This window comes from Bos indicus, chromosome 5 (assembly GCF_029378745.1).
Source record: "Bos indicus isolate NIAB-ARS_2022 breed Sahiwal x Tharparkar chromosome 5, NIAB-ARS_B.indTharparkar_mat_pri_1.0, whole genome shotgun sequence".
In the NCBI taxonomy this organism is placed as follows: domain Eukaryota; kingdom Metazoa; phylum Chordata; class Mammalia; order Artiodactyla; family Bovidae; genus Bos; species Bos indicus.
Genome location: NC_091764.1, coordinates 66,101,071 through 66,116,384, shown reverse-complemented (window position 1 = coordinate 66,116,384; position 15,314 = coordinate 66,101,071).

Genomic DNA, 15,314 nt, shown 5'->3' with positions numbered 1-15,314 from the left:
AGGAAAACAATAGAATGGGAAGGACTAGAGATCTCTTCAGGAAGGTTGGAGATACCAAGGGAACTTTTCATGCAAAGATGGGCTCAATAAAGGACAGAAATGGCAAGGACCTAACAGAAGCAGAATAGATCAAGAGGTGGTAAGAACACACAGAAGAACTATACAAAAAGGTCTCAATGACCCAGATAACCACGATGGTGTGATCACTCACCTAGAGCCAGACATCCTGGAATGTGAAGTCAAGTGGGCCTTAAGAAGTATCACTACGAACAAAGCTAGTGGAGGTGATGGAATTCCAGTTGAGCTATTTCAAATCCTAAAAGATGATGCTGTGAAAGGGCTGTACTCAATATGCCAGCAAACTTGGAAAACTCAGCAGTGGCCACAGGATGGGAAAAGGTCAGTTTTCATTCCAATCCCAAAGAAAGGCAATGCCAAAGAATGCTCGAATTACCACACAATTGCACTCATCTCACGCGCTAGTAAAGTAATGCTCAAAATTCTCCAAGCCAGGCTTCAGCAAGCAATACATGAACCGTGAACTTCCAGATGTTCAAGCTGGTTTTAGAAAAGGCAGAGGAACAAGAGATCAAATTGCCAGCATTCACTGGATCATAGAAAAAGCAAGAGAGTTCCAGAAAAACATCTATTTGACTATGTCAAAGCCTTTGACTGTGTGGATCACAATAAACTGTGGGAAATTCCTGCCTCTTGAGAAACGTGTATGCAGGTCATGAAGCAACAGTTAGAACTGGACATGGAACAACAGACTGGTTCCAAATAGGAAAAGGAGTACGTCGAGGCTGTATATCATTACCCTGCTAATTTAACTTATATGCAGAGGACATCATGAGAAACGCTGGGCTGGAGGAAGCACAAGCTGGAATCAAGATTGCCAGGAGAAATATCAATAACCTCAGATGTGCAGATGACACCACCCTTATGGCAGAAAGTGAAGAACTAAAGAGCCTCTTGAAGAAAGTGAAAGAGGAGAGTGAAAAAGTTGGCTTAAAGCTCAACATTCAGCAAACGAAGATCATGGCATCTGGTCCCATCATTTCATGGCAAATAGATGGAGAAACAGTGGAAACAGTGGCTGAGTTTATATTTTTGGGCTCCAAAATCACTGCAGATGGTGATTGCAGCCATGAAATTAAAAGACGCTTGCTCCTTGGAAGGAATGTTATGACCAACCTAGACAGCATATTAAAAAACAGAGACATTACTTTGTCCACAAAGGTCCGTCTAGTCAAGGCTATGGTTTTTTCAGTAGTCATGTTGGATGTGAGAGTTGGACTATAAAGAAAGCTGAGCCCAAAAGAATTGATGCTTTTGAGCTGTGGTGTTGGAGAAGACTCTTGAGAGTCCCTTGGACTGCAAGGAGATCCAACCACTTCATCCTAAAGGAAATCAGTCCTGGGTGTTCATTGGAAGGACTGATATTGAAGCTGAAATTCCAATATTTTGGCCACCAGATGCAAAGAGCTGACTCACTTGAAAAGACCCTGATGCTGGGAAAGATCAAAAGCAGGAGGATGAGATGGTTGGATGGCATCACCGACTCAATGGACATGAGTTTGGATAAACTCTGGGAGTTCATGATGAACAGGGAGGCCTGGCATGCTGGATTCATGGGGTCGCAAAAAGTTGGACAAGACTGAGTGACTGAACTGACTGACTCACTGAAATAGATGAAGGAGTAGAGGTAAAGAGATTTTAATTTTTCCTTTTGCATTTACTATTCCCAAAAGCAAATATATTCATATTTTGTTATATAATTAAAAATTAAATTTTTAAAAAGTTTAAGGATGATTGAAAATTAGTAAGCATGACAACAAGAAGAATTCTTGCAAGAATTTTCATCAATGTTAAATTTAAATTCAAAGTGCCATCTTTTGCAATGCCATATTGTATTAATATTATTATTTGTTATCAGTTAAAGTACATTATTTTATGTCCAAGGTCTTTGATTCAGCCTTGATTACAATAATATTTGTATGGTAGCAATGTGTTTCAATGTTATTTAATGAGAAACTTTGAGCTGTTAGCACAAGTGCTTTTAAAAATGCAAAGCACTGAGCTAGCCATTACCGTTTGTTTTAGCTAGGTAATGAAGGAGTTTAGAGAATATTTATATACCAGTTACCATAAAATTTAAATTAAAGCTATACTTATTCTGTATCATGTTATCTTAAAGTGGAATTTCTGCCTAAGTTTACATAAGACAGTTTAAATAAGACAGTTTTCCTATAATATTCAAAAGTTTGTTTTTAATAATTTCAAGGATTGTTGATTTGTAAAATGTTGAGAATATAAATTCTTGTTATAGGAAACTACATTTTTTACAATGTTGGCCCTGGAGAATTGTCTTTGTTCACATAAAACTGTAAACCATGTTTGTCATAGTTTGCATTTGCTCACTAAGTTTACAATAGTTAAACACTCCCTGACCTTCTCCCAGCTCCACTCTTGTTACAATTAACTCAACCAGACTGGTTGACTTCTTTTGAAGAATGAAAAAAATATATTTAAGACTTTCCTTCTTGCAGAATTTATTTTTGCAATTAAACAACTGATTCAAACATCATTTTGAAGGTACAAAGCCAAATCTTATTCCATTGCACATGACTCATCAGGAACCTAATTTAATACAAAAGTTATAAAAGGAATATCACAGGATTGCAATTAACAGCTTGCTTTCCCCTTTACAACAATAAGATTTAAACATAAAAATGAAAACAAAACAAAAAGAAATACTAAGGAAAGCATGAGGTTTAAAAACAAAATATTTTGAGTAGGAAAGGTCTGACTAAAACTATAAAAGAAAAGATTGGTGAATTCAACTATATATGAATGAAAACTCTAAAGTGTCTAAAGAAATAATCAACACAAAATACAAACAATAAACTAAAAGGAAACATTTACAATACAAATTACAAAGGGTTAATTTCATAAAAGGTATAAAGAATACAAAAAGTCAGTGAGAAGAGTGAGCAAAGGTTATAAACACATAACAGAAGAAGGAGTACAAAAGAAAATACAAATTAATTTTTATTTTTTTAATATAAATTTATATTAATTGGAGGCTAATTACTTTACAATATTGTATTGGTTTTGCCATATATCAACAACAAAAAAATTAATTTGTATTTTCTTTTGTTAATTTTTATTAGAAAGAAAAACTATAATGAGATAATAATTTTTGTTTATCAGATAAGAAAAAAATTTTATGTTTGATAATAAGAGGAAGCAGGCACTCATACATTGAGGTGGGAATTTCACTTGGTATAATCCACATGAAAGCCACTGAGCAATGTCAAAATTTTAAATACACATAGTTGTCATTCTTATATTTTCTTCTAGAATCAGTACTTGGTATATTCACATAATATGCAAAGAAGTATATACAAACAATTCATTATAGCACTACCAGTAATAACACAAATCTGAAAACAACCTAAATTCCCACCAGTCGAGATTGCTTAAACAAACCACAGCGTATTTCTAGAATGGAATGTCAAACACAGCCCTGAAATAATATCCAAGACATCTTGTTATATGGATAAGGCAAGGTACAGAACTACATGTGAAATATTACTGTGGGTCTGTTTTTAGATTATATATGCATATGAGAACATGTACACATGATATCATAGGAAACAAAGAACTGATAGCAGGGGTAGGACTGCGAGGAGGGAGACCTATTTTTCATTGTATACTCGCTGATGACTTCTGCATTTTTTTACCAAGTACACATATTGTTGTTTAGTTGCTAAGTCATATCGCTGACTTCGCTGACTTTTGAAATCCCATGGGCTATAGCCCACCAAGGCTCCTCTCTCCATGGGATTTCCCAGGCAAGAATACTTGAGTGGGTTGCCATTCCCTTCTCCAGGGGATCTTCCCAATCCAGGAGACCCAAACCCGGAGACGGATTCTTTACCATTTGCACCATCAGGGAAGCTGATGTGCTGTGCTGTGCTGTGTTTAGCCGCCCAGTCTTGTACGACCCTTCACAATCCCATGTACAGCAGCCTGCCAGGCTCCTCTGTTCACTGGGATTCTCCAGGCAAGAATATTGGAGTGGGTTGCCATGCCCTCCACCAACGGATCTTCCCAGCTCAGGGATTGAACCTAGGTCTCCCGCATCGCAGGCAAATTCTTTACTGTCTGAGCCATCAGGGAAGTCCAAGAATACTGGAGTGAGTACCCTATCCCTTTCTTCAGGGGATCTTCCCAACCCAAGAATTGCACCAGGGTCTCCTGCATTGCAGATGGATTCTTTACCAGCTGAGCTACCAGAGAAGACCAGGGAAGCTGATATCTACATTCAATTCTGATCTTCCAATTATTGCCTATGTGAAAGTTAGCCACAGGCAAGTTACTCAACCTTTCCATGCATCAGGTTCCTCATTAGGAAAATGGAAATAGTAACAGTATATACCTCATAGGATTGTTGCAAGAATCTGACAGGTTCTTCAGCGAGTACCTGCTATACACTATGGGCTCAATAAATGTTAGCCACTCTTGCTATTACTAGCAACAGCAGTGTGTTTTATATAAACATTATTATTACAATCTACACATAACTACTCAGAAAATACCACTGGTTGTCCATTGCACATACTATAGTGTATTATAGCAAATTTTCATCTCCAGACCAACTTAGAAGTACATTGATGGATAACAGGGGTACTAAGGAGTTGAAAATAAAGGCTGATGTCCTGGATGGTTTTAGACAACAGATACAGAAGACAGAATGTAAAAGACGCTGTTCTGCTTACTTTTGGCTTCCTTCATAGCTCAGATGGTAAAGAATCTGCCTGCAATGAGGGAGACCCAGGTTCGATCCCTGGGTCGGAACAATCCCTCGGAGAAGGAAATGGCAACCCACTCCAGTATTCTTGCCTGGAGAATCCCATGAACAGAGGAGCCTGGAGGGCCCCGGTTCAAAGGGTTGTAAAGAGTTGAACAGGACTGACTGACTAGCACAGATACAGAAAGACAGATATAGATGACAATGTAAAAGACACTCTCCTACTTACTTTAACCCCACAGTCAGTGAAAGTTCCCTCTCTTCAAGGTAGATGACACAGTGGGAATGGATAGAAATATGCTACCATTGACCAGCTCAATCCCACATCCTTCCTCAGGCCTCTTTCCACAATCTGATTACTGGAAATTCTTCTTGGTATAGGCTAGATCTTTGGCCATTATGTTTGGGGTTTAGTGCTACTATAACTTTATATTTCCTCTACTATCTTTATTAATATTTTAAAGGGGAGTTTGGAGACTGTTTCTCCCTGCCTCCTTGTTAGGAAGATATATGGGGGAACAATAGTTATAACCTGATGTTTTCCACTAACAAACTAGTGAAAGTGTTAGCTGCTCAGTTGTGTCCAACTGTTTGTGACCCATGGACTGTGGCTTGCCAGGCTCCTCTGTCCATGGGATTTCCCAGGCAAGAATACTGGAGTGGGTTGCCATTTCCTTCTCCAGGGGATCTTCCTGACCCAGGGATCAAACTTGGGTCTCCTGCATTGCAGGCAGATTCTTTACCATCTGAGCCACCAAGGAAGCCCCCATTAAACTAGCCTCCTATGAAATAAATTACTACTCAATACTTCTTCCCACATGCTATGCTGACATCTGCCAACACGGAGGTTCAGTGTTCTCAACGTTTGACAACATGGAGCAAACAGATTGAAACAGAAAATTAAGGTCTTGCAAAGTGAAAAAGGAAAGAAAGTCACCTCAAAAATAATATAAAATATGAAACAAGCCTGTTGGGAAAAGTGGTAAAGCCTTTGAAAATGTTTGCCAAAAAAAAAAAGGACTCTATGTGATTGCACTAAAAAAAAAAAAATTAAAAACATGAAAAGAAATAAGTCATATCCTACCAGCATCATTTATCAGAGAATGTATGCCAAAACACCAATACTTGATCCATTCCTTGCTTTAAATCAATGCATAGTTATGAGCTAAATTTTGTAATGTGAAATAATTTTTAATGATTTTATTTCTTTTTCAGGCTTACACCTTAATTAAATCTTTTTTCATTGTCTTAAAATTTTTGTCACTATTTAAAATGGACTCCAATTAAAAGTACGCTTTTTCTAGGACCCATTTTGTTCTGATTGTGGTGACATAAGAGCATAACAAAAGTGGAGTCTAAGGACTTTTAAACTTAAACTGTTAAGTCCCTTTTCCTTGTTCTCATTTGAGAATCTCACACGAAATGAAAGTCTTGCCTATTTTTCCAAACCTCAAAAAACATTGCACTTAGAGAATTAGGTACAATGTGTTCAACTTTTGAACAATGTGTTCACTTCTAAATTATAAGGACAGCCTCAAAGCCATAATATTTGGAAGAAACACTAGACCAAACTTTGTAAAGCTACTTTCCACTCAAGTGATTGTTACTATATATAGCTCAATTATACATATCTGAAATGTATATGTTTAGAAAACTCAACATAGATTACAGGATTAGGGTTCACTACAGCTTTCTGACTGGATCTAAGCCTATAACAGAAATAAAGTTTCTTTTTTCCCTACACACTATCTCCATTAACCCAAAAAAAGAAACTAAACAAATCCAGACTAGTTGCTTTGATTAAAACCATAAATTCAGAGTATGCTTTGCAGACTAGCTCTGTTAGACTAACTATACCTCTAGGGGCCAGATATCACACCACCCGTCTCTGATTCAGATGTTTCCTTGTGGTTGACAAAGAAAAAGGTTCAACATGGAAACAAAAATGGGCTCAACCTTTAAGTCCTGAAGAAAAGCAGGGCAAGTTTGTTCTTAAGAGCAAGTCACTTTTTAGATCTGAAAACAACCAGACTCCACGGTTTCTGGCCTAGTTCACTCTTCTCAGATTCCACCGACTAGAATCAAATGTCTTTGCCAAAAACACCTTCTTTAAGATTCAATACCAATTAAACTAAAGCAGTATAGCAGAGAAGGATCTGAGATCAGTTCCAATGTTATTGTCTAAAAACTCTTGATTAATATGGTAGAGGGTCATGAGTGAGACTAGAATAAAGAATCTAAGACAAACATGCTCAACCTGGAGTCCAGGGGTAGAACTGGAGAGGTTTGTGATCACGCGTGGAAGACAAAAACTACATCTTTTCTTTTTCAGTAGACTCTAACTTGACATTTCCCTCAAGTACAAATACAGGCAACACATCACAGTAATATTAGCTGCATCTGTAACTGTGTTACCAATAGAAATCACAAATATTTTTATATCACATAGTTACTACAGAGATCTAAAAATATCACTTACACTGCTTCACTACTTCAAAACTATGCTAGTAGCCAACTTGTGGCTAGAATTGCATGTGATTACTATCTTCCTGCTCACATATGCTCAGCATAAAACATGGACAACTACTCACCAATTCTGCAGTTCATAGTCATCCGGCCTCCATATTTTCCAAATGTTTTACCATGGAAGCCACATGGTCTCACACAGGGGACCCAGATCCATGTTGCTTTTCAGTGTTTCCTATCTATAATGATTGGCCAATCACTGAAAGAGATGAATCAGATACTACACCAGAGTTTAATGTTCTCATTCAAGCTAAGCAACAAAAGTTTCTATTCTATAGTAATACTGTCTTTAATAAATAAAATTAGCTTTAACTTAGCTTTTTAAATGCAGTGTCTTATAATTTCATGTGTTAATGAAGTACGTATATGTCTATGCCATGAATTTAATACTTTGATAGCCGTATGTAAAATATAACATTCTCTTTGTAATTCAATGTATTTTATTTTATTCATTTAAGTTCTACCAGATGGCCAAAGGGCCCGTTGGTACCAAAAAGGTCAAGAGATGATGACTAACAGATAAGGCCACATCAGCTTTCTCAAGGAAATTTCGTTCAACCAATATAGTCAATTCTTTTTTCATTGAAATTTTATATATAATCATCCCCTCCTATACCTCAAGTACCAGCTTTTACATCGGGTAGGTAATTGCTAATAAGTTTTCTCTTAGTTATCACTGCAAGCACTATGAACCAAGGTTGGAATCCTAGAGAGTATTTCATTTAAATACCCTTCTCTCAGGTGATGCTAGTGGTAAAGAAGTCACCTGCAAATTCAGGAGATGCAGGAGACATGCGTTTGATCCCTGGGTTTGGAAGATCCCCTGGAGGAGGAAATGTCAACCCACTCCAGTATTCTCACCTGGAAAATCCCATAGATAGGGGAGCCTGGCTGGCTACAGTCCATGAGGTCACAAAGAATCAGACGTGACTAAGCATACACACACACACTCTAACCACTACCCAATATATTATACAGAAGTGCAGACACCAATGGAGAAGGCAATGGCAAGCCATTCCAGTACTCTTGCCTGGAGAATCCTGTGGACGGAGGAGCCCAGTAGGCTACACTCCATGGGGTTGCAAAGAGTCAGACACGACTGAGCAACTTCACTTTCACTTTCAAAAGAGATAATAAATGGCAGGAAGAATTTTGAGGCTCAATTTAAAATGGAATGACACAAAGAAGAATTTATTGGCATTCTGTTTACAGAACTGTTTTTCTATGTAATGTCATTTACTGGCTTTTCCCCATAATGCAATGCACACAGTCCTTTTACTCAGTAAAAGACTTTCCCTTGTTGGCCTCTGATAAATGCTCCTGAACTCTTGTCATGCCTCTTCCTGCCCCACCTGTCAATAACCCTAACCCTAATCCTAACTGTCTTAGAAAGACTTCAATTTACTGTGATACAGTCACAATTTTTTTCTTCACTTCTTTTTTGTGACTCTTCATCTAATCAGTAACCTCTTTAAATCACACTGTATAAGCTGTTTACTCCATTATATATATTAGCTGCATAAAATGTACCTCAAAGGATTTGCAGCCAGGGGAAAAACACAAAACAAAACTTCTTTTGCAAAATGCTGTTAGGGGTGCTATGCTGCTGCTGCTGTTTATTTGCTAACTTATGTCTGACTCTTTGCAACCCCATGGACTGTCACCTGCCAGGCTCCTCTGTCCATGGGATCTCCCAGGCAAGAATACCAGAGTAGGCTGCCATTCCCTTATCCATGGGATTTTCCCTGACCCAAGGACCAAACCAGGTCTCCTGTGTCTCCTGCATTGCAGGCAGATTCTTTACCACTGCACTGCCTGGGAAGCCTGATGAGTGCTATACTGCAGGATTATTTAAAGTCCACTGGAAATACAGAGAATGTAGAGATTGGCTCTGTTTGGGTAGGTCAGATTTGGTTCACAGGGAAGGCAATCTCAGAAAATGGCTTTAAAAAACAGAGCATACTCTATAATCAGAGATAGAATAAACATTTCCTGTGCTAAAAAGACATGTCTAAGGTTGAAAGGTCTCCGAAATCAGAAAGAGAGAGAAAGGTAGTTGTACATAAAAATAAAACTCAAGCTAGACAAATTATAGTTGAACCAAGAAGACAAAATTTAATGTTAATTTTGACTCACTCCTGAAACCTCACTAAAATGGGATTAAAGGAGTTTAAGATTAACAACTCACAGGTATAGAGAATAGCAGAGGACATGAAAGCAATGCAGGTTTGGAAACATGAAAGTTGATGGACAAGCAGAACTGACTAGCAGACCAGAAAAAGCTGAATCCAAACTGAAGCCCAGCACTAAACTGATCTGCGTTGCAGAATCCAAGAGAGTCTCAGAAATTGGACTCCTCAGGTATCCAGAAACTGAATGCTGGAGCTAAATAGGGGTGAACTCAATGAAAAACCTGAACAAGAAGCAGTAGGATTCCTGGGCCGCCAGTTCACTGTACAAGTTGAATGCCTATTCTTCTGCAGCTTTGGCAGAAGTTTGAAGGCTCTCTTCTGTTACACACTGAAATGGACCCTGGGCTTGGGAACACCAGTCTCATTGAGAATTGAGGTAAGGTGTGTTATTAAAAGAAGAAAATGAGAAAATATTGGAAAGAACATACTAAATGGTGATATGTGGGAGATTCCGTTCTTAACTTCATTCCCAGAATACTAATAGCCACACTTTACAACATTCAGGCAGTGAATTAAAGAACTTTGCTCTGGAGAAATTGACCCACTGGGGAAAAATCATATAAATATATATATATTATATGTATAATATGTATATATGAATATATATATATCATAATCATGATATATATACAGTTTTCCCAAAGAAATAGCCCTTTTCTATTACCCAAAAATGAAGCATATCATTTAGAACCTATACACAAACACACAGATACAGAACCTCTTAGCTCTTGAATATGATGGGACTACCAAGTTCAACAAAGCAAACAAAGACACCAATAGAGAAACTTGGAGGAAAAGGTTCAATACTGGAAACAGAATAAAACTTCAAACATAGATTAATATCTTTCATGAGGTAAGATGTAGGCGATAGGTCTCCATACTCCCTTTGATCCCCTCCCCCGTCATTCTGATTTGAATTCACTCCAGTTAGGTTTCCATCCCCAACACTCCATTGGAACTGCTAGTGTCAAGGTCATTATGACACCAGTGTTTGACAAATCCAATGGTCAATTTGCATTCTTATCTTATTTTAACTAATCAGCAAAAGTTGACACAGTCAATCATTTCCTCTTCTTTTAAACATAGTCTTCACTTGGCTTCTAGGTCATCACACACTACTAGTTTTGCTCTTACCCACTTGATGTTTCTACATGTGTTGATTCTTCCTCATCTCCCTGATACTTTACAGTTGCCCAAAGACTCAGTATTTATATTTCCTCTCAATCTATACCAACTCTTTAGATGATGCCACCCACTTCAAAGCTTTTTATATATTATTTATGTTAATGAATACCAAATTTATGTCTACAGCATGGACCTCATCCTTGAACTCGAATTTCATGTATTTAACAGCCAACCACACTTTGCTATCTGGTTACTGAATAGACATCTCAAATTTGACATGTTTAGACATATAGTTCTTACTATGATGAAATAATTTGTATCATATTTATCTTCCCACAATAAACAATTGAAAGTTGAACAAAAATAATTTTGTAACATATACAAATAGTGAATCATTATGTTGTACACCCAAAATTAATGTCAGTTGTACTTTCATAAAAATTGAACAACAATAAATGAAGAAACTACTTTAGGCATTAGACAAAACAATACAAGTACTATTCTCGAGAGAAGAAAAATGCATGAGGTGATCTTCATATGTCTCTTACTTTCTACATTTTACAAATAGCAGCACAAAGAATGGATCACAAATAGAAAGGAGAAATGTTAACAAGTAGAAACAGCAAAGTGAAATTTGTGAGCAAAGATACCAAAGAAGAGAGAGCTATATGGAATAGCCCCATATATCTGCACAGAGATCTCCTTTAGTCTCTGGATGAATACTAAGTTATGCATGGACAGAGAAAGACTCCAAGAGGTCTTATAGGGAGCAACTACTTCAGAGCCATGAGATTAATGCAGATCCCAAAGCTCTCACAATACTGAGAGATGTTCATATTTTCACAAGCCAAATGAAGAGATTTGACTGAATACCCACAGATATCTAGTTGCAACCCCAGAATGGACACACGTTAAAGGAAGGCTTATTCCATCACTAGATTAAGGACTATTCTAGACTCTCCCAAAGAAAGCTTAAAATCAAGTAGGATCAAGCTTATTGAGTAAAGTTCCTGCTAGCTAAAACAAACTTCAACATTGTTTAAAGAAAGACATAATGTTAAACACACTCTCATCAGATTTTCAACATTGTATCTTAAATGTCTGGCATACAATTAAAAATTACTAAACTGATGAAGAAGCTGGAAAAATGTATTAAAACCCAAAACTAGGAAGAAAAAGGCAGTAGAAATTCAGTAGAAAAAGTCAGTAGAAAAGTTGGTAGAGACTGCACTAATGTTGGAATTCAATAACAAGGACTTTAAAATAACTGGGGCTTCCCAAGTGGCTCAGACAGTAAAGACTTCCTGCAATGCAAGAGACACAGGTTTGATCTCTGGGTTGGGAAGATCCCCTGGAGAAGGAAATGGCAACCCATTCTTGACTGGAGAATTCCATGGACAGAGGAGCCTGGCAGGCTACAGTCCATGAGGCCACAAAAGGTCAGACATGACTGAGCAACTAACACTCTTAAAATAACTACAGTTTATCACTGAACAACAGGGATTTACACTGCATGGGTCAACTTATACACAGGCTTTTTTGATGAATATATAGTCAGCCCTCCACACCAGTATGTTCTGCATCCACAGACTGAATTAACTGTGCATCATGTATACTACATTTACAATCTGCAATGGTTCAATCTGTGGACACAAAATTTGCAGATTCAGAGCACTGACTATAGAACTTGAACATCTACAGATTTTCGTATCTACAGTGGGTCCTGGAACCAATCAATCCTCTGTGGATACCAAGGGAATACTATATTTTAAATATGTTTAAGTGTTGAGTGAATAGATGCAGAATCTAAAAAGAGAAATAAAAATCAGTGTGGGGGTGAGGGGGAGGAAAGAATGGACATTCTAGAACTCAAAAAGGAATATCTGAAATACTTAGGCTTAACTATAAACTACACATTGCAGGTGAAAAGATTAGTTTTGGAGACTGGACAAAAGGAACTATATCTAAACCAAAGCTCACAAAAAATAAAATAAGACTGAAGAAAATTAATACAGCTGCAGTGGCCTGTGAAACAATATCAAGTTATCTAACAAATATATAGTTGGAATTCTAGAAGGAGAGGGGAAAAACAGGAGCCAAAAAATTTTAAAAATTAAAGAAACAATGACCACAAATTCTTCAAGAAGCTCAACTAACGCTAGCCAGATAAACCTAAGAAAAACTAGACCTAGGCACATAATAGTCAAATTGCTGAAAACTAAAAAGTAAGAGAAAATTTGCAAAGGGACCAGAGAAAAAGAGTCCATTACATAGAGATAAATAAGATGATTGCTCACTTCTCATTAGAAATAGTACAACCAGATAACAATGAAATGGCACATTTAAAGCACTGAAAGGAAAATATCATTGACCTAGAATCCTATATCCAGAAAAAAATATGCTTTAAAATTTGAGGCAAAATATATAGTCAAATAAAATCTGAGAAAATTCATGAACAGTAGACCTGCACATCAAGCCCAAGGAAAATATCAGACAGAAATTTAGATCTGCAAGGAATGAAGAGTGACGAAAATATATATGGGCAAAAATAAATGACTTTTCTCAATTTCTCTAAAGATTTGACTATTTAAAGTAAGGATAATAGTTTCCTGTGGAGTTTATAAGATGTGCAGAACAATTCATCAAGAAGACATGACAGTTTAAAATGTGTATGTGAATAGTAACAAAGTTTCAAAAGAAATGAAGCAAAAACTAGCAGAACCAAATGAAGAAATATGTAAGTCCATACTCATAGTTTAAGGTATTAACCCTCTTCTCTATTGTCAACAGAGTAAAAAAAAAAAACAAAAAAAACCCCAAAAACTGGCAATATTAGAAAAAGATTTGAACAATATCGTGACAAGTTTTACTTTCCACAAATGTCCTCAGCAATATTCACAGCCTCATATGCTCTTCTAGAACCTCCTCACACCCCCATCAAGAGATGGAGTCAATGGACTCTCTTCTAGACTGAACAGACAGCATTCTGAGACTGCCGCTACAAACAGAACATGGCAGAAGTAAGCTTTATGACTTCCAAGGCTAAGTCAAAACAGGTAATATATCATCTACTTAGCTTTCTCCCTCTCTCATAACATGCAACTTGAGTGCTTTAAACCAACATCTTCCCTGAGCCACCATGCTGCAGAGGTCACACACTGAGACCACATTAAAATAGAGATGCCTAAGAAGCTTAAGATGATTCCAGCTTCCAACCCAGCCCCAACCAGCTAATGCTGAGTGGAACTTGCCTTTGAGATGTCCCAGCTGATGCTGGTTGGGGCACAGTAAACTGTTCCCACTAAACCTTGCTGGAACAACATTTGAGCCAAATAAATGTTGCTGTTTTAAACCACTAAATATGGGGGATATATGTTACACAGCCATTGATAACAGATATCTTTACCAGCCAACATGATCTAACTGAAAAATATAGGATGCCATACCCAAACAACTAAAGAATCTAAGTACTCACAGTACATTTCATCAATATAGATCATATGTTGGGCATAAACAAATATGAATGAGTTTAGAAGGACTAAGTCATACTAAGTTAGAAATTAATAAAGAGGGAATTCCCTGGTGGTCCAGTGGTCAGGACTCTAAGTTTTCACTTCTGAGGACACATGTTCCATCCCTGGTCAGGAAACTGGGATCTTGTGGACCATGTGGAATGGCCAAGAAAAAGAAAAAGAAATTAATGAAGAAACCGAATTAAAAATTAATAACAAATAGATATTTTAAAAATTCCCAAATATATAAAAAAATTTTTTTTAAAAAAAGGCTTCCCTGGAGAAGGAAATGGCAACCCACTCCAGTACTCTTGCCTAGAAAATCCCATGGACGGAGGAGCCTGGTGCAGGCTACTGCCCAAGGGGTCACAAATAGTCGGACACAACTGAGCGACTTAAAAAAAAAAAAAAAAGGCTTCCCCGATAGCTCAATTGGTAAAGAATCCGTCTGCAATGCAGGAGACCCTGGTTCAATTCCTGGATCCGCTGGAGAAGGGATAGGTTACCCACTCAAGTATTTTTGGGCTTCCCTTGTGGCTCAGCTGGTAAAGAATCCACATGCAATGCAGGAGACCTGGGTTCGATCCCTGGGTTGGGAAAATCCCCTGGAGAAGGGAAAGGCTACCCACTCCAGTATTCTGGCCTGGAGAATGACATGGACTCTATAGTCCATGGGGTCACAAAGAGTAGGATGCAATTAAGCACCTTTCACTTTCACTTCACTTTCACTTTCAACACTAAAAGAAGCCAACATCAGAGAAGAAATCAAAAAGAGAATTTGAAAATACTTTGAAATAAATAAGGAGAACAAATGTATCAAAAACTATGGGAGGCATCTAAAGTAGCATTTAAAAGGAAATTCATAGATGTACTGGATCTTTTCCTTTAAAAGGAAGGTTGAAAATTAACTGTCTAAACTTATACCTTAAAACTCTAGAAAAGAAAGAGTAAATGAAACCCAAAATATGAAAGTGTAGAGAATTAATAAATACAAGAGAAGAAATCAATGAAATTAAAAAGTCAAACAGTATACAAAAATCAATAAAACCAGAAGCTAGTTCTTTGAAAGTTTAATAAACTTGACATTATCTTGCCAAAACTGATCAAAAAAGAAGAGAAAACAGAGTGGGGTGGGAGAGGAAG